General features: G+C 42.4%; 1 protein-coding gene across 2 annotated transcripts in view; it reads left to right on the top strand.

Annotated features, from left to right (window-relative positions):
• The first annotated feature begins 17,139 nt into the window (after positions 1-17,139).
• PIK3C2A (phosphatidylinositol-4-phosphate 3-kinase catalytic subunit type 2 alpha) overlaps positions 17,140-18,683 on the top strand; it is a 50,779-nt gene continuing 49,235 nt past the window's right edge. The window contains exon 1 of one of the 2 annotated variants that reach the window (XM_069016863.1): positions 17,140-17,236. The gene's annotated coding sequence lies outside the window, so the exon portion shown is untranslated. The remainder of the gene's footprint in view (positions 17,237-18,683) is intronic. The other variant, XM_069016866.1, reaches the window with a different exon arrangement.

Genomic DNA, 18,683 nt, shown 5'->3' with positions numbered 1-18,683 from the left:
TGTGGTACCTGGTGGGTTTTTTTGGCTATTATTTTCTGAGTGCTTTAAGCATTTTTTTCAGCACTAAAAGGGCTCAGAAAATATTCAGAAAAGTTATTTTTAGTGGATAGTTAAATACTAGCTGTTTCAGCAAATGCACTACACTTCCTATAACACTGATTTCTGGAATAAGCGTAAATTCTAGTTGTAACCTCTGAGGGTGTCTCAATACTGTAAGCCTGTACTCCTATTTAAAGAGATGTACTGAGATGTACAAATTATTGAAAAACTTTTATCACTGTGCATTGTATTTCTGTTATCCTGATTTACAAGATAAGTAGGTACAAGTTAAGGTTTGGGGTTTTTTTTTAAAGAAATTATTCCAACAGTTCATACAAATCAGAGATAAAAAATAAATTATTGAGGGATTTGCTCAGCCTGGGGAAGAAACTCAAAACTGCCACAGGTTTGAGGGTTAATTACAATGAGGGCAAAGTGGTGCTTGAAACTGTAACTTCTGGGTTGTGCAGGTGAAAATAAAATGGGGTTGTGAAATGTCTATGATGACATCTGTGCTAAGCTGTTAAAGTAATAGGGCTGACACTACTTGGAACTTTCAGAGCCATACTGCTCCAGATTAGAAAATCATTTTCCTATACTACAGTTCACTTTAGAAACAGAGTTTTGTGGTGACTTAGCATTCTTTTCTCATTTATGGACTGTCATTTTGGGCACCTGGAAGCACTGGAACTTAGTAAGCTGCAGGCGGTTTGTGGACCTGAAAAGTGCCCAGATGTGGGAGAAGGAGGAGGGTGATGGGGGCTGAGGGCCCCTCTCCTGAGGTTCACTCATGCTGCTTACAAGGAAGGCTGTCCCCTGGGCACAGGGACCGTCCCCCACCTCCTGTCAGGAGCATCCTCATCCTGTGCCTGGGGTCCCCTCAACAAGACCAAGGAACAACATTCCAAGTGTGCCCTCACTCTCTGCTTGCATGAAGAACAAGCTTCTCTTCACTTTTGTGGCCTCCTGCTTACCTCCTCATCCTTTTTTGTAGGAAGACTCAGAGGCAGCTCCTATATGGGAGCCTTCCCGCAGGTTTTCAGGAAGAACCTGCCCTTCTCAGACAACTACCAGAACGTGGCTTGGAGGCACAAGGCAAAGGACAAGGTGACATCATCTGCAAGGACAAGCTGTGGTGGGACCAACATGAGCCTTGCCTGCAGGAGGAAGGTGTTCTGGTGAGACAAGGGAAGAGCAGTGACGGCCATTTACTGTGACACAGCCCCCCATGTTATCCAAGTGGGTAAGGCATGGACAGGAGAAGGGGACTCCTGTGCAATGTGCCTTGTGTTCAGCAGGACAAATCCTTAATTAGTATTCTATCCTGTATTGGTTATTGATTTCTTACTGTTCGTGCGATTAGTCCATATTTTTAGTCTTTTTTGTATCTTTTTCCTCAGTTAGGGACTTTCCAATACACATATACTGAGTCTTTGTTAGCTTTTTCTTTATGCTCTGATTTCTACAAAATGCCTGTGTGGTCTGTAAATTCTGTTCTTCTGGTCACAGCACCAAGCCTGACAGAGTTCAAGAAGCATTTGGACAGTGCTCTCAGGCACGTGGTGTGACTCCTGGGGATGGTGCTGCTCGGGGCTGGGGATTGGACTCAATGATCCTTGTGGGTCCCTTCCAACCCAGCTTATTTTGTGATTCTGTGATTGCATCCAATTTCAGCCACACTTGGCTCTCTCCCAGGCCTTGTTCAATGAAGCGTATCAGGGTGGTGTGCTGGCTAAAAGTGATTTAAGACTAGCACACTGCTTATAATTAATATACTGACTATGATTGATTAAAACAATTAGTTAAAAATTAATTGGAAAATTTATGCCACTTTCAACAAGCACACATGGCACTGCAGTGCAGGTGTGCAGAGGGTTGGTGTGATGCACGTGTATTCACAGCCAGTGCAGCGTGTCCAGGCAGAGGGTGGGTGCAGTGAGGATCAGAGCAGCTGTGAGTTGGTTTTCCTGGAGCTGCAGCTGTTTTCCAGCTACTGTCTCCTCTAAAATGGCTGGGATTGTTCAGCCTGCAGACAAGAAGGCTCCACAGAGATCTTAGAGCTCCTTCAAGTATCCAAAGGGCCTACAGGAAAGCTGGAGAGGGACTTGTACAATTGCAGGTAGTCATAGGACAAGGGATATAGGTTCTAAACTGGAGGGGGCTCAATTTGGATTTGAAAGAACGTGGAAGTTTTTTTTTTATTCTATGATTTTGTAGCTTTAGAAACAAATAGACAACAGCTGAAGGATAATAGCTTCTCTTTTATTCTCACAGGCCCCATGCTGTTGTCAAGCCTCCTGCTTGGAGTGGAGATTTCCATCATAGCTTTGACTGTTTCAGGATTATTTTGACCCTCTCTCAATCACAAGCTGGTAAGTACCATAGCCTAGTTAGTTGTGCTACTTATTTTTCCCTCTCCAATTATGTGGTTATTTCATGTCAGGCTGGAAACTCCTTTAACTGAAGAGTGGAGAACCTCTGGGTAGGCACATTTCCAGCTTTCTGGGGCTGTGTCAATGACCTCTCTCATGATGGTAATACTTAAACTAGGCTAAGGCCCATGGAAAATAAGGAGGTGATTGGTGATGGCCAACATGGCTTCTCCAAAGCAAATTGTGCCTGAAAAATTTGCTCTAGAAACACAGAAGGAAATATATTCAGAGAAACAGGCATGATCTTCCCTCCAAAATACTTAGAGTTAGAATTGAGGCAAGACCCACAATATATTTAGAAGGAAAGTATTGAGTAAATTGAGGGAGAACTGTTCTGAAGGTGTAGAAAAGTATTAATACTGGTAACAGGACATGAGGGTAATTTCAGACTTGAAGCCACATGGAAAAGTCACAAAAAGAAGGGAGAAGAGGAATGATACTTTGTGTAAGAAGTAGGTAAGACATCTAAGTTGTCACAATCAATTTTTGGTACTTTTAACTGAAGAGAGGGTGCTTTGAAAATGAGATGACAATGAACAGAAAGAAAAACAGAAAGTAAAAGGTAGGGTACTGCTGTGGTTGCAGCAGGAAGTGTATCACAGCAATTTTTTGGCTTCCCATTTCCAGTAATGGAAATATTTTTTAGAACAAAAAGGCTTGTGGTTATGGACAGACAGTGCATGTATATCACATGTATTTCACATGCAACAGAAGATAATATGAAGGTCTTGTTAAAGGAGAATATAGCACCTGATTACTGATGCAGTTTTTATTTGATTTCTCATGCAAATCAATATTTTATTACTTCTTTTTCCAACTTATCTGCAGTTTATAAATGCTCCTCTCACCACAAAGCAGATAAGTAGCATCTGAATATTTGGCAGAGGCTAAGTATCCACCAGATATTTACGAGATCGTGGTAGTAATTTTGAAAAGTACCTGTCTTTTAAAATTGTATCAGCTTCTGTCTTGTCATATCTATATGCATGTGATTATCACCCAGTTATTGATGGGCAAAAAGGGCTGTCAGCATGGGGGGTTTATTCTTGTGATCTTTAGAGTTTTTGGGAAGTTTATTTGCTATTATTTTTTATAAACCTTGGCCTAATAGCAGAGGGGAGTCAGCAGTGGTATTTCCTAGGAGTTTATAACTAGCCTCTGTACTTCAGTGTTACCATAATATTCCCAAATAGGGGTACAAAATGATGTGAGAAAGTTTGCTGATGACTTAGAATTAGGGAATTACTTAGAAAAACAACATTGAAAGAAAATCTTTTACTTCAGATCTGCAAAGTATTTTGTCATACTCAGTAGCCGGGTGGTGAAGCAGTAAATGATATGTTAGTAATGTAAACTGACTTGCCTTGAAGAAAAGGCAGCCTTGGATTTTTTAATCTATTTCTCTTTTTGCTCAGATTGTGGATGTGTAATAAGCAGGTTTTGTGGTAACGTTAGAGCAATGTTTAGTGGAGATCAAAATAGCAAGTGCTAGGAATAATGGAATTGCTAGGAAAATAATAGAATGTAATGAAAGGAATTGTTGTATTGCAGCATAAATCCATTGTACATCTGTCTGGTAAGTATGACATGCAGGTCTAGTCCAAAGAAGAGTGGCATGCTGGAGGTAAGTAGAAGTGATCACTATTTTTCATAGCAAGAAAAAAGCAATGAAATCCCATAGCAGATTCAGTGGGACATGCTGAACATTGGTGCCTGTCTTTGCTTGGTACTGTATGCTGCAATTTCTCAGCTGTCTTCTGCTCTGTGAAGAGTTATCCCCCCTTTTGGGCTGGATTGCAAGTCAGAGTTAAAATATAAGCTTATTAACTGCTCTGTGGAGAAAGATTAAGTAGAATCTGATGTATCTTCAAGAGATTAAAGTTCAGGGCGCACTTTTCCCTTTCCTGTGTGTGTTGTGAAAGGTACAGTTCTGCTCTTTAAGCACTGTGGATGAAAACTGCTTTTGCCTTGTGTTGTCATGAATTGTACAAGCCAAAGGGCTGCCTTTCCCTTTAGGTTTTTAAATGTGCACCCTCAGTAAGTTGTTGGATGACAGTGAGTTGGGCAGGAGTGGATAATTAGTTGTTCTAGCAAGGAAAATCTCAACAGGTGGGTGGGGAGCACATGTGAATGCTGAAGAAGGGAGTGCTGAACAACTAAGGGAGTGGGAGTGGGCACATGTAAGTGTGGGCATGAGACAGAGCAGGAGGTAAGTAAAAGTGTGAGAGCAGACAGGCATGTGGGAGGCAAAGCTGCATCCGTGAGCATAAACACCATGTGCGAGGGAGTGGGAGCAAGCACACAGGAGATGTTTCTCAGGAAATAAGAAAATGGAGGATTTAAACCAGGGCTTACGGCCTTTCATTTTCCTGTGCCACAGAGATATTTGAGGCGATGTGGCTCTCACTCCCCAGTCCCCTCCCTGTCTGAGTCATTTTCCCCTGCTGTGCTTCCATGGCGAATGTGCTGAAGACTGAATCTTTGAGTCAGAGGGCAGCAAGAGTATTTTGGTCTGGAAGCCATTTCCCCAGCCTTTCTAGACTCTCCCCAGCGTGAAGCACCCTTTTGTCCACTGTTTCATCCCATTGTGCAGAGATGAAACATGCATGTTTGTGGACATCTGTAGAGCAGTGCTGACAATATTGACAGTTTTGGGAATTGAAAACAAAACACCCAAAATATATCTGTGTGCTCATTGGAATAATGAGTTATTGACTGGATGTGTTTTTGTTTCTCACGCTGAAAAAAAGAGCAGTATTTAGTAAAAAGTATTGTTGGTGTCCTTGTTGGACCCTAACACTATCTTATTACTGAAAAACTTGCTGAGGAAATTTGAATGCTATAAGAATGGGAGGATGTGGTTGCAAGCTCTGCTCCATCCTGTGTTGTTTTGGACCCTGGCCATCAGGAAACATTTTGTTTATCTCAGAGATGAAACACTTTCTCTTCAGAAGTAGTATTATGGGCCATAAATAATCTGTGGCAAGCAGCGACTTTGTTACAGAAAGGGACATCGTCCCAACTTTTCCTTTCTTTGATGAAATTTTAAAGAGAGATTTCTACAAATGATGTGCCAAAGGGAAATTTGCAAGGTTTGCATTGACCTACATAAACCCTAGTTGAACATGAAAGCAGATTAAAAGTTGTTTCATTCTGCTTCTCTCACCCTTTGTACTTTATCAACCACTGATCTTCATTCTTTGTTAATTCATATGTTTAATGCAGCACTGCAAATATTTTTTTCTCACATCCTAAAGTATTCATAAAAATAAGGCTGGGTGAGAATACTTGAAAGAGCATTGTTTGTAATTTTCTTGCACAGCTGTGTGTCTAGAAAATGGAAATACTGGCTTTTCCGTGCTGCAGAGGAATGGAAATAAATCAAAATGCAAGCTCTTTCAAAAGAAATTACATATCCTGGAGTATCCCAGATCAGGATAACATTTTGTTGCATAGCTTGAGTTTTATTTCAAAAGATTGACTTGATATAGACACTTTTGTATTCTAACTAGTTATTTTACTGAATGTATCTACTTTGGATGAAAAGTTATGTGGTTGACCTGATCGGCTCATGACATGGGTCAGTGGAGGGAAAGCAGGGGAAGGACAGTTTGAAGGAAAAGGAACAGAAAACCTTGTGGAGGAAGAAGACTGAGATTGCCACATAATCCTGCAACTGATACTCTCAAGAATATGTTTTTGCAGAAGCAGAAATGAAATACGGTATGAAAGGCAAAGTAATACCTTTGAAATAATTCTGGAAGCCCAGCATCAAATCAGTTGTGCAACTAAATGACCATCACATAATTATTCAGACACTCCTTCTTAAAAGCAGTTTTAATAAGAAGTATTTTATGGTGGTTAGTGTTCATACTTATTCTGTGAAATAAGGAAATATTAAGCCAGGGGTTCCATAGATTGTGAAGCAAAGAAGTTCGTCCAGATTGTGAAGCCACACTGGAAATAAAAAGCCAGGGACATTTTAAACCTGTTGATACACCTTAGAAGTAGAAAAACTGCCCTGTGAACCAACACCTAAGAACTTCCTAGAAGTGGTCAGCTACTTGCTGCCTACTTTTCTGGTGTTGACATTGGATTAAAGGTAGCTAATGCTGCCTTTCTTTATGGTATTTGCTGTGACTGCTGCAGTGTTTAACAGTCGAGAGACAGACTGAGTTATAAAATAGATCAGGACAACAACAGTTCTTCTGGACCTTATTTTCTTTGCTTATGTTATCTCCTGGCCTCACTCCCACATCCTTCCATATTTTATATCCTCCTGCAATAAAAGTGTAACATATGAAGCAAAACCTTTTATCAAGCTATCTGAAAGTGCTCTGCAATTGTTCCTTGTTGTAGAAGTGTTATCAGACTCTTCCTATGAGCCTCAGGCTGCAGGTGTGTAATTTAATTTTAGAAGTAGGACAGGCTCAGTTGTCTCATTACCAGGGAACTGGAAGGCCTGTCTCACAACAGTCCCTTTTCATCTCTCCATCTAAGCCTCTCCCCAAAACTTTTTGTCCAGAGGAACACAGGGACACCCTGCAAGTCCTCCTGAAGAGTCATCCTTCCCCAACCTACCCAACAAATCATGTGGTCTCCATGTTGAATGGAGCTGCTGTTATTGCAGAGATGGAAACAAATCCTGCTTCCGATGTTACTTTTAAATTTATACTATTTTTTGATGTTTTAAGGAACTTTACCCACTGAAATGAGTGCACAAATTTTTCTTAGATGCTCATAGTCTTAAAGTTTTATCATCTGGTCAAGGCAAAACTCCCTTCACATTAACAGCTGCAGACACAGGGTCCCTCATAGATTTGGGGCAAAAATTGATGTCTTGCATCAAAATATTCTGATTTGTGTACCACTATGGGTGAGTAGTAGACAGCAGTCAAGTGATTTAATAATTTCAGAGTTTTCAAAGCAAGTGAAGATATTGGCGTCAGATTCTTTTAAATCCTCACTTAGTACAACAGTCCAAAACATTCATTTCCAGTGCTTAATGATCACCAGTTTAAACATGGTTTAAAATAGAAAAAAAGCTTTCAAAACAAGCTTTACCTCTGTCATCACATCTGTCTGCCTTTTGCCATTACGCAGGCAGGGTATTTATCTTTGAAGTCCTGTGTTTGCAAAGGTGCCAGTCATGCTCTATTAGTCCTCTCTAATCTCCATGTGTGCACTTAGCTGGGAGTGTAACACAATATTTGTTCTTTAATTTTAGATGAATGGTTTCTAATGAGTTGCAGGGTCTTCAGTGTTTTAAAAGTCTGTTTTCACCCTAAACAACTTGGGCTGGGTCACTGAAATGGTAGATGGCAACATAATCTATCAGGCTTATTTGAGTTTCCTTAATCTATGTGCTTATTTAAGAAAGGGAAAAAAGGGCAGCAGTGGAAGAACATTATTCACTAACTCCAAAAGGTTAGTGAATTCTCTGAATTGTGATAACTGAAAAGAAATTAAGACATTATTAGTATTTCTAAAGTAACTTAGGGTTAAAAGAGACTTTCTGGAAACAATCTCATAATTATGGTAGAGCCTGTGGTAAGGTGGCTATCCAGGTTCTGGTCTTAACCACATCCCACCGTGTGGCCTGATTGTCAGTGGCTGAGAGTACTCCAGGGCTTGCTGGAAATCCCCTTGATTTTGGGGTCAGATGGAATCTTAAAAAATTGTATTGTGATACACACTGTCACAGAAACAGTTCCTTCCTTCCTTCCTGCCTTCCTTCCTGCCTTCCTCCCTCCCTCCCTCCCTTTTAAGACTGCACATAACACATGTCAAGCTCCCAGGGATGTTTCAGTCATCCTTGAGATCAACCCCGTTAATTTCAGTACAAATACAACATGAGTAAATCTTAATTTCCACCAAAATCAGATTAAAGAAGGATTCTTTAAATGCTTCCAGTGTAAGCCCTCTACAGCTGTCAGGCTGTCCTTTTCCTTGGAAAACTGTGCAGTGGCTGCAGAGCTCATGAAACTGTGATGTGAGAAAAAATAAGGATATAGAAGTGGTATAATTGAGAATAGGATTTTTAGCCTGATTATTCCAAATTGTAGGATTTGTGATAGTAATCAATTTATTTAAAAAAACCAACAAAAAAATAACTCCATCTGTTTCCAACCTGTACTTCCCCTCTTTAGTGAAAGCTGTGTGCCTACTCAAAAATATCCAGGGAATTCTCTAAAAGGCTGGGAATGTATCGTATCTTTAAGGATTGAAAAGTCTGTCCTTAGAACAAGCTATTAAAGTATTTCTCAACCTAAGAGAGAGGTCAAGGATGATCAGTGTAGTTTCTGCTGCTTTAGGAAAATGTAGTAGCCAGGAACTCTATTAACAATACTTCAGTTCATAGTCAGGCCCTTTTATGAGACTAGCATGTTAATCTTTATTCACGTTTGAAATCTCACAAAGATTTCCAGGTTTTAGAAGAATTCTGGCTTTTCTGGCTTAAACCTTGTGGATTTTTAAAGGTTTTTAATATTACATGGGAGGTGGGCATTTTATATCATAACCAAGTGACCAGGAGCTGGACTTGTTTTTAATAATGTAAGACTAAGGAGGACAGGATGCTCTTGCTAACAGAGAATGAATAAATAGCTGGAGGATGTCACTTTTTATTAGTGTGGTATTTTAATATGTAGCTTCCATGGGTTAAGAATTCAGCCAGGTACCTTTGGGGATGCCAAAACACTGCAAGTGGATCCATCCACTGGTTTTAGTGGGCTAAGACAAAGATAGTTTTGTTCTTTTTAGGCTATTCTTTCAGTGACAAAAGGGCATAGCTTCCACTGATTTAAACACAAAACCAAGATCATGCTTAATGCCATGCTTAATGATGTGATTCCTGACTTGGATAATGAATTCTGCTCTCCCAAAACACTATGCAGCATTCTAGTAGAAGTAACATTTGCAGGTGACATATACACAGTTTAGTAATTTTTTTCTGAAAGGCCTGGGATTTAGTTAAAACCAGGTAGCTAAAACTTACTCAGTTTAGAGGTTTCTAAGAGTTGTTAGACCACTCTATACTTTCAGAACACACACACATAAATACTTGCTTCACTGTGGCAAACCATGTATCATAGAATCATAGAATTCAGTTTGGGTTAGAAGGGACTTTAAAGGTCATCTCTTTCCAACCTCCTGCCATGGGCAGGGACACCTTCCATTAGACCAGGCTGATCAGAGCTCTATCATGCCTGGCCTTATTCCAGGGATGGGGGACACCCACAGCTTCTCTGGGCAACCTGTGCCGTGCCTCACCACCCTCACAGTAAAGAATTTTTTCCTAATATCTAGTCTAAACCTGCTCTCTTTCAGTTTGAAGCTTGAAGGTTGTAGTTTGAAGGTATGGTATCATAGGCAGAATTAGCCAATACTGTGGTGTCATTCCCTTATCCGTATTCTCTTCCACATCCTTCAGCTATTCTTCAGTATATATTTCAAGTAAAGGGCCATTACTATTTGAGACTTAACTCTACATTTACATTTGGAAAATAAGTAATTTTCTTAACATTAATACTTCCAAATGCTTCAGTACTGTCTGTGCTCTTAGGACGAGGGCTGTGTTTCTCCATGGCCTGATGTGTCACTGCTTCATTGCAGGAGGATGACTGTGGATCCCAAGAAGGTGATCTGACAGGTGATTTCTCTGACACCCCAGAAGATCAGAAGGGACATTCCCAATGTGCTCTGCACACCCACACTTGGGTGTACAAGCTCAATCCAGACAGAGTTCCTGCTACGTTTGGTGGAATTGTTCTGTTGGGTGGCATATCCACAAAGATGGGGTTTGTAACAAGGCCAGAACTGTGTGGTAAGTCCATCAGCTGTCCCCCACCTTGAAGTTTCTCAGTGAGCTGTGCACCCATGACCACACACTGCTTTTTCCCTCCCACACACATGAACTCTGTGGTAAGTTGTTCAGTGAGTTGTGACATGTATTAATGTTGTTGGCTTCTGATGTTGTTGGGTTCTTTCTTCGGGGACTGACCACTGCAATCCTATCTGAAAAGTTTTCCACCAAACTCAGAGATAGTTTTCATTAAAACTCTCTCCAGTTTAGTCCCTCAAGCATGGGTGTCTTTCTACTCATGAATGCAAGCAGCAAAGGAAAGCAATAAATCCCTTTGAATAATGTGCCAGTGCTTTACTGTTACATAACTATCATTCCTAAGAAGATGCCTATTTATCAACTAAAGAATATTGGCAAGGATTTAAGGCATTTTAAAATAATTCTGCTGCTTCCAGAATTTGGATCATTGACCCTTAACCTGAAAACTGGTTTTACAAATGTCCTCCAGGAAACTCATTGTGTACTTAACTCCCCCTATGAAATCTACAAAAAATTGTATACCAAAACACAAGGATTAAGGGCCAGAGCCACGACAGATTTAGACTTGGACAGGGATATGAAAACACCTCAGTGAATGTACTTGATAGGATAATTTCTTTTTACCAATATACACTGTGTGACTACAAGTAAAAGCATGAGGAACTGTTCAATATTTTTTAACAGTAGAATATTTCCATTGGCTTGCAATGCTTAAAGAACTGTGAAGTTTTGTTACTGATGAACATAGGGTTGCTATAAGAAGCTTCATGCAATTAGCTTGTGCCAGAAAGGGAACACCAGATGTTTTGGGGAAGGGCTTGGATTTTTCATGGAGCTACAGGAATATGGGCAGCTGGGAGAAGACCTTGTAGCCCCTTTCTTAGCCTGTGGAAGTCTCTCTCCTGTGTAGGACTCCTCCTGGTAGTGCTGGTTGGTTTGTTTGAACTTCTTGGTATGGGATAATCCAAGTGAGTACTCAATATGAAGTTTTATCATCCTCTGCCTTTGGATGTCTGATTAAGTGTGACTGGCTGTGACTGGGATTTTAAATACCAGCAGGCTTCCCAATTACCTCAATTATCTTTGCCCCAGGAATGATTGCTATTTCCAGGCATGCATCCTGTTGCCCGCAGTTTCTCACACAGGTTTTTCTGACACCATTCTTACAGTAACAGCCCTTAGTACAGCACACTACAGACTGAAAACTATCCCACAGTACCTCCTGAGTACACTGCAGCACTTTCTGCATGCATTTTCTAACTCTTCTGCTTCCACTCTATTTTAGGAATACTCAGAAACTTCATTTTATTTAAAGTTTACTTAAAATTATAGCAATCATGCATTTTGCTTAGAACACATTCTATCCAAAAAGCATTTCTTATAATTTCTTCTCTGAGTAAATAAACCATCTCTAAAAGGGAGTTGATGAAAAAAAATGGGCTATCACAAACTAGTTACAGTAAAATAAGTAGTGAAATGTGTAAAATTATTTCTGTTCAGGTCCCTGTTCTAGTAGCTCTTCTGGACATAACTTATTTGCAAAACTATGGGTAAATGTGAAAAATATTTTATGAATTTCAAATGCATGCCCTGTTATGTCATTTTGTAGAGAATGTTGCCTAAACCATGTGAGACATACCTAAGCTTCTGTGCCAAGATCTGTAGTAATATTTTGGCTTGTAATGCCTAAATTCCCATTTCCTGAGGCAAGACCCAGGCCCTAAGAAGTTAATCCAAGAGAACATTTTACTTGCACTTGAAACCACCAGCAGTTGGTTTTGTGGTTTTTACTTTAGAATGAAACTTTCTTCTTATATTTAGCCCTTAAATATGTAACTCATATGTAAAGCCAGCTGAAATGATTGTATAGATTTTGAGAGCCATATGCAGGCTTTAGACATGCTGCAAACACATGCAAGCTGTTGCATGACAGTGAAAGAAAAAAACCATAACCACAACCTAATTTTTCTTTCAATCATTACTAACACTGATATCCCCTTTCTCCCTAAGAGAAATTAATAGTGAACTATTAATAGGAGCATGCTGCTGACTAAACATCTTCAGATGTAAGCAATAGCCATTGAAGCTTGGATAAGCACTAAGAAAAAAGAAAAGTGAGTATTAATAATAGAGTTCAAAATGACCAAGAAAAGGCATTCCAAGCCTAAGTTAGGAAATGATAGTGAATTTTCAGGAGGTGTTTTTTTTTGAAGTACTACAATCTTCTGTTTTCTTTCAGAGTGAAAAAGAACCTGTCTCCCTCTACTGGTTTTCAGAGAAAAGTTTATAGATACTAAAAAAATCCTGGCTGCAATTTTGATACAACTTACCAGTTGCTCCAAAACTAGCTCTTAAAACCTGTTGCCTTTAAATACACAGAGGTCACCTTGAGGCTATCAGTGTCTTGATTAGCTGAGGATTGGTAGATTTTTGTAGTGTTTACTCTGTTAAGCTTAGTTTCTCAGTATATTGAACATGATTTCTTTAAGAAAATATAACAAGATAAATGTAAATATAACAAGATAAAAGCTGTTTTGTCTTTAATTCAAACATCACTGAATCTTGCAGTTATCTAAAGAGCAGCCTCATACTGGAGTTGTAGATGTAGTTGCATAATTTTCCTTTCCTGCATCATCTGAGTTGGTGTACTTTCGAATTCAGAATTTGTGTTGCAGTCGACACCCCAATGAAAGAAATCCCGGGAATTTCCACGCTGCACAAAGTGGGTGTGGGTTTTTTACCACGTTCTGGTACATAGCATGGATTCTGTGAAGAGGTTTTTGTCCTTGGTAGGATATGCTCCATCCTCCTATTGTCACAGGAAGCACATTTGTCCTTTAATAATCCCTGTGCTCCTACTAACAATTTCTCATTTACAGAAAGGATACTCAACAATAGACATCAAATTTATTCCTTCCAGTTAGTTAAAGGCAAGCAGCAATTCCAGTAGTTCGAGGCATTCACCTGTTAAAGGGCACATAAATGCATTTTAGGCTGAGAAGAAACTTAAGGAAATTTTGGCTTTAAAGTGATTGTTTTGAGTTGTTCTTTTTTGTTTTGATGGGAGAGTGTTTGGTTTTGGGTTTTGTGTGTTTTGTTTTTGTTTTGTTTATTTCCCATGTGTTGTAGTCACCAGCACATTTGTTAAGCTTCGTTACATGTAGGCGTCCTTTTGACTGGGTATACTTCAAGTTTTCTTGTGTCCTAGATATTGTTTAAAAAAGCATCTGCCAGTGACAGTTTGTCATATTTCCAGTTAATACCAGTGTCAATATCGTTAGTTACACAAGCTGATTTGCATATGCATATATGTCTTTGCATATGCTGTGTGTCAGTTCTTTTGGGATGTTTGACTACCAGCAAAGTGAGCACAGCACTTACTCTCTCCAAATATTTGACCAAATTCTCTCATTTTTTCTGTCTCTGGTATGCAATTTAGATTTCATTAAAATTTTATTTAATAAATTGTGGGTTTTTTACAAGACATAGCTTTATCAACTGTCTCCTGAAAACTGTCAGGACAACTGTGGCATTTGGTCTATGTATCACAGACAAGATACACAGTAGCAAGGCAGTGAGGCTGCTGAGACACACACCTTGTGCATGGCTTTTACATGGGCCTATGAATAACTTCCTGTATGAGAAATACTTTAAAGCTGGCGTCACTTCTGCATGTGGGAATGTGTAACTTGTAATCATCCATTCCTAAGCAAGTCTGCAGGCTATGCCATTGTTCCCTTCTTGACTCAGCTCTCTAGGGAATAGTGTCACTTTACCTGGAAGCTGAGCTTCCAAGGCCAAACAGTTGTCTTTCCTGAAGGAGAACTGCTATGACTGCCCAGCTATGGAGAGGCTACATGGCATCTGACTTAAAAATGCTGTTTCTAAATCTGGCTGGTACCACTTCCAGAGTACACCTGATAACTGGTACTTAGGTAATGTGGATGTAGCTGAGAAACAATGAAAGGAAAGGCAAAAGTACTTGTGTTGGAGTTGCTCTTCACTGTAAAGTGCTGGCCTGCATCAAAAATAGTGTGGCCAGCAGGACTAGGGCAGTGATTGTCCCCCTGGAGCCAACACTGGTGAGATGGCACCTTGAATCCTGTGTCCAGTTCTGAGGCCCTCAATTCAGGAAAGACATTGAGGTGCTGCAGCAAGTCCAGTGAAGGGCAACAAAGATCGTGAAGGGTCGGAGGAGCAGCTGAGGGAGCTGGGCTTGTTTAGCCTGGAGAAAAGGAGGCTCAGGGGAGACCTTACTGCTCTCTACAATCACCTGAAAGGAGGTTGTAGCCAGGTGAGGGTGGGTCTCTCAGGCATCCAGCAACAAGACAAGATGAAATGGCCACAAGTTGTGCCAGGGGAGGTTTAGGCTGGACATCGGGAATAATTTCTTCACTGCAAGTGTTGTCAAGCACTGGAACAGACTGCCCAGGGAGGTGGTGGAATCACCATCCCTGGAGGTGTTAAAGACACAACTGGACCTGGCACTGAGTGCCACGGTCTGGTTGACAGGGTGGTGTTCGGTCAAAGGTTGGACTCAGTGATCTTGGAAGTATTTTGCAACCTTAATGATTCTGTGACTCTGTGACAGCAAAGGAAGGAATAGCACACTCAGTTTGATAATATGAAGTCAGTGCCTATTTAACATGAAGGACCTTCAGAATACCTTTCAAAAATGAGATAGTGCTAAAAAGGATGGGCTTAAACTATTTTTAAAATATGCAGAATAGCAGAAAATTTTTTGAGAGGAAGGAAATAATTTCCAAGTAAAGGCGCAGACAGTTCTTACAGTTATCGTGACACTGGTAGGCAGGCTTGATAAGAGTCTAAAATTCTTCACTAATCCACAGAATGAACTGAATCCTCTTTCCTATCTCAACTAGTAAGATTCATATTTGACCTACTGTCACATAGTATGTAATAACGTGATAGAGGTTGGTCAATCAAATGGAATCATGGAATCACAGAATGCCTTGGGTTGGAAGGGACCTTAAAGATATCTCATTCCAACATGATCATGTTGGAACTGTAGGGTGTGGCACCTGCCTTTTGTTCAGACTAAGCAGGTTAATGCTCCTTTAGTTAGCAATGGATGAAACATCGACAAATGGTTACCCCAGGTCTAAACCCTGTGGCCAGTGAGTCACAGGTGCAATTGGGAGCAGTTTAATGTGACCTGTGAAGGGGAAAGCAGCACAAACGCCATGGAACTGGTTTGCAGCAGGATCCCAGTCAGAAAGGCACTGTGCCTCTGTAAAGTATCGTTTATGTGGGTCACTAATTGCTCCAAGTACAGCGCTCTCCTGGCCAGGATCACCACAGGAGCCCAGCAGAGGAGGTTGCCAGGAGACAAGACTGCAGGACAAAAAGTCTAAAATGCAATCTGAAAAGAAGGTGTATTTGGACAGACAGTCTGGAAAGGACCGTCGAGCTTTTGAGCAAAGTAGATTTCTTCTACTGATGCTCCATTCTGTGTTCAAAATTGGAACAGAATTTGCTTATTGATTGTCAAAACTGAAATGGCATTAGAAAGGACGGATTTCTACATCTTATAACTGTCAGCCTGAAAAATTCCTGATGGCTTAGATCTTAAGGGCAGTAAGAACTCCAGTAATTTTTTTAATCTATGTAATTAAAGTCATGTCTGTGATGATTCTCCAGGAACACGTTTTGTGTCAGCCTTCCAGGTCCCCATTTTGCTCATGTTGAAGTCACCTGCAAGGGCTTTCATTGACCTTCACGGTGCTAAGTCAAGATTTATCCAACAGAAAATGCTTAGATGCTGAAATGGTGAAGTTTATCTATAACCACACAGAAAATGTCCCTGCCCGCAGTGTATTTTTGACTAATTTTTGATAATTCGTTTATATTGTATCTTCTAAACTGATGTGTCTTCTTTTCATGTGTCTTCTATGCTTCATTAAGTATTCATTAAGTTTTGTATTTTTTGGAATTTTCAGTGTGCTAAAAGTGCAGAATAAAATACCAATAGGCATAAACTGAATTCTTCACTTATGTTAAGTGTCCCCTGAGTGGACGGAATAAGAAGTCATTCTCTCTGGAATTCTTCTACATTAAAAATCATATTACTGCATTTAAACGCCCATGACAACTTTTAATTTGATCTTACGAAAGGCCCATTGTCTAAACTTTGTATAAAATCCCACATGCAATACTTTTGGGCATACCCAAAGCATTTCGTTCTTTTGAAGCTATTGTGAAGGTCAAACCAAAATATTTGGTCTTTCTGAAACGTATTGGTATGTCACGAAGGTTGGAGTTGACAACAGGGAACTGTCCTTGCCGGCAAAGTCGTTTCTGAAGTGAAGCAAAATTCTGTGGAGAGGAACCTGTTGTTCCAAACCACCGGGGTCGTCCACTGGCAAGCGATGAAGGTGTTCATCCCTGCAGCCAAGCCTCATGTGCGGGGGGCTCCCCGGCTTCCCCAGCATCACCGCTCGGCCCTGTCCCCGCCGCGTCCCGGCCCTTCCCCCGCTCCGGCGGCGGAGGAAGTCCATTGTGTCCGCGGCGCGGCTCCAGCCCCCCCGACGGGCGTTTCTGGTGCGTTGTGCAAGTTCCCAGTCATGCCGAGCATTCTTGGGAAGATCGGGCGATAAGGGGAGGAAATGACGGAGAGTCACCCCAGCGCCACCCGGCCCCCGCGGCCCCTCCGCCGCCGCCCCCCCGGCGGGACGGGCTCCCTGCGCGGGCCGGGGCCGCGGCGGGCGCGGCGGGCGGGGGGCGGCGGCGGCGCGGGCTCAGGTGAGGCGGCCCCGGGGCCGGGCCCGGCGCAGCGCCCGCCCCGCCTCGCTCCGCCCCGCGCGGCCGGGCGGAAGTGAGCGCAGCGCGACGAACGGGGGGAGCTGCCCGCAGCCTGGAGCGCTCCCGCCGGGAGCAGCAGGGACGAGGGGAAATGGTCGAGGTAGGCGCGGGGAGCCGCGGGGGTCGGGGCGAGCTGGGAGCTCTGCGCCGTCCCAGCCCCGCCCTGCCGGGGGCCGCTCGCTCCGCTCCCCGCCGTGCCCCGCTTCGCCCGCCCCTCCCGGGGGTCTCTGCGCCCCTCGGCCTCGGGCGCTGCCCGCCGCCGGCGCGGCCTCAGCGCGGCCCGGGGCTGCCGGTGCTCCCCGCGCTGCCGGGCGGCACCTGCGAGCGGCGGGCCCGGGGCCGGGCAGCGCTGCCCGCACGGCTCGTCCCGCTCCCGGAGCTGTGCGGGCTCCCCGAGCCGGGCGGCGGCGGCGCTGCCTGCGGGAAGTGCTTCCAGCCGGGAACTGCGTGTCTGGAGCGCTGGAGCGGCGCCGCTCGGGGCGCGGAGCCGTCCGGAGGAGTTGCCCGCGCTCCGCAGGTGCCAGAGGTGCATTTTGGACCCGGGGGTGAAGTCTCCGGGGTGGCAGGGAGCTGTCACCGGCACGGAGCGGGGAGCTCGGGAGGTGCCCAGCATAAGGGGCACCTTGGCGGTCGCTGCAGAGACCCACCAGGTTTACACTTCCTTTTTGTTCGTCCTCTTGTTGGCTTTGGAGTGGGTTCGCTCGCCCCGGGTTGGTGCGTTGCTGTGGTTCCGGAGAAGCTGGGTGTTTACAAAGCTGATCCCTAAGCAGCTCTGCTGTTTCCTCCGGGAGCTTTGCCGATATTTCTGGTGATCCATGGAAGTTTGTGACTGCCTTGCTGTTCTTAGCTCGATCTAGTTTATTACTCTGTATCAACACAATAAAAAAGGTATACCTGCACCTTTGTTAGTACAAATAACCTCCCACTTCAGCTATGCTGTTGTTGGGGAAATGATATGGTAACAAGATGCAGTCAAAGGAAAAGCGTTTGGAAGAAAAGAGATTCTGGTGGTCTTTCTACTCATTTCTACTGTTACTTATTACAAGTCTGATACTAGAACATAACACAGTTAAACTGAATTGGGATAGAGGAGAGATGGACAGGTTGTAACTAATAACATTGCATGTTTAATGCAGATCTCTTCCCAAAGGGAACTGAAAATTTAAGAAAAAATGTCTGATGTCTGTACAAGATGTTGTGCAATACTTGATTTGAATATAAGCTGTGCTCAGGAGTAGTAGTGATGAATGATTTATGAAGAATCCAATGGGGAAGCAGAAATGGGGCAGGGGAAATGAAATCAGACCAAAAAATGGTTTTTTGTTTGGCTTTGTTGGCTTTGAAGGCAGTCATTCCCCCAAAATGGAGAGTGAGCCTGTAAAAAACTTCCTTTATGTGTCTGGGGGGAAGAGAAGTTACTTAAATTGGCCTCATGCAGCACATTTTTTGGAGGGGGAGAGAGGGATTATAAATCCCTCTAAATTCTGTTGTTTGTTTTTTGGGGTTGTGTTTGTTTTTTGTAAAAGCAAATTGAAGCAAAACTGTTA

This window comes from Aphelocoma coerulescens, chromosome 5, assembly GCF_041296385.1.
Source record: "Aphelocoma coerulescens isolate FSJ_1873_10779 chromosome 5, UR_Acoe_1.0, whole genome shotgun sequence".
Classification (NCBI taxonomy): Eukaryota; Metazoa; Chordata; class Aves; order Passeriformes; family Corvidae; genus Aphelocoma; species Aphelocoma coerulescens.
The sequence above is the reverse complement of the archived record's forward strand: the minus strand, read 5'-3'. Positions and strand labels throughout refer to the sequence as shown.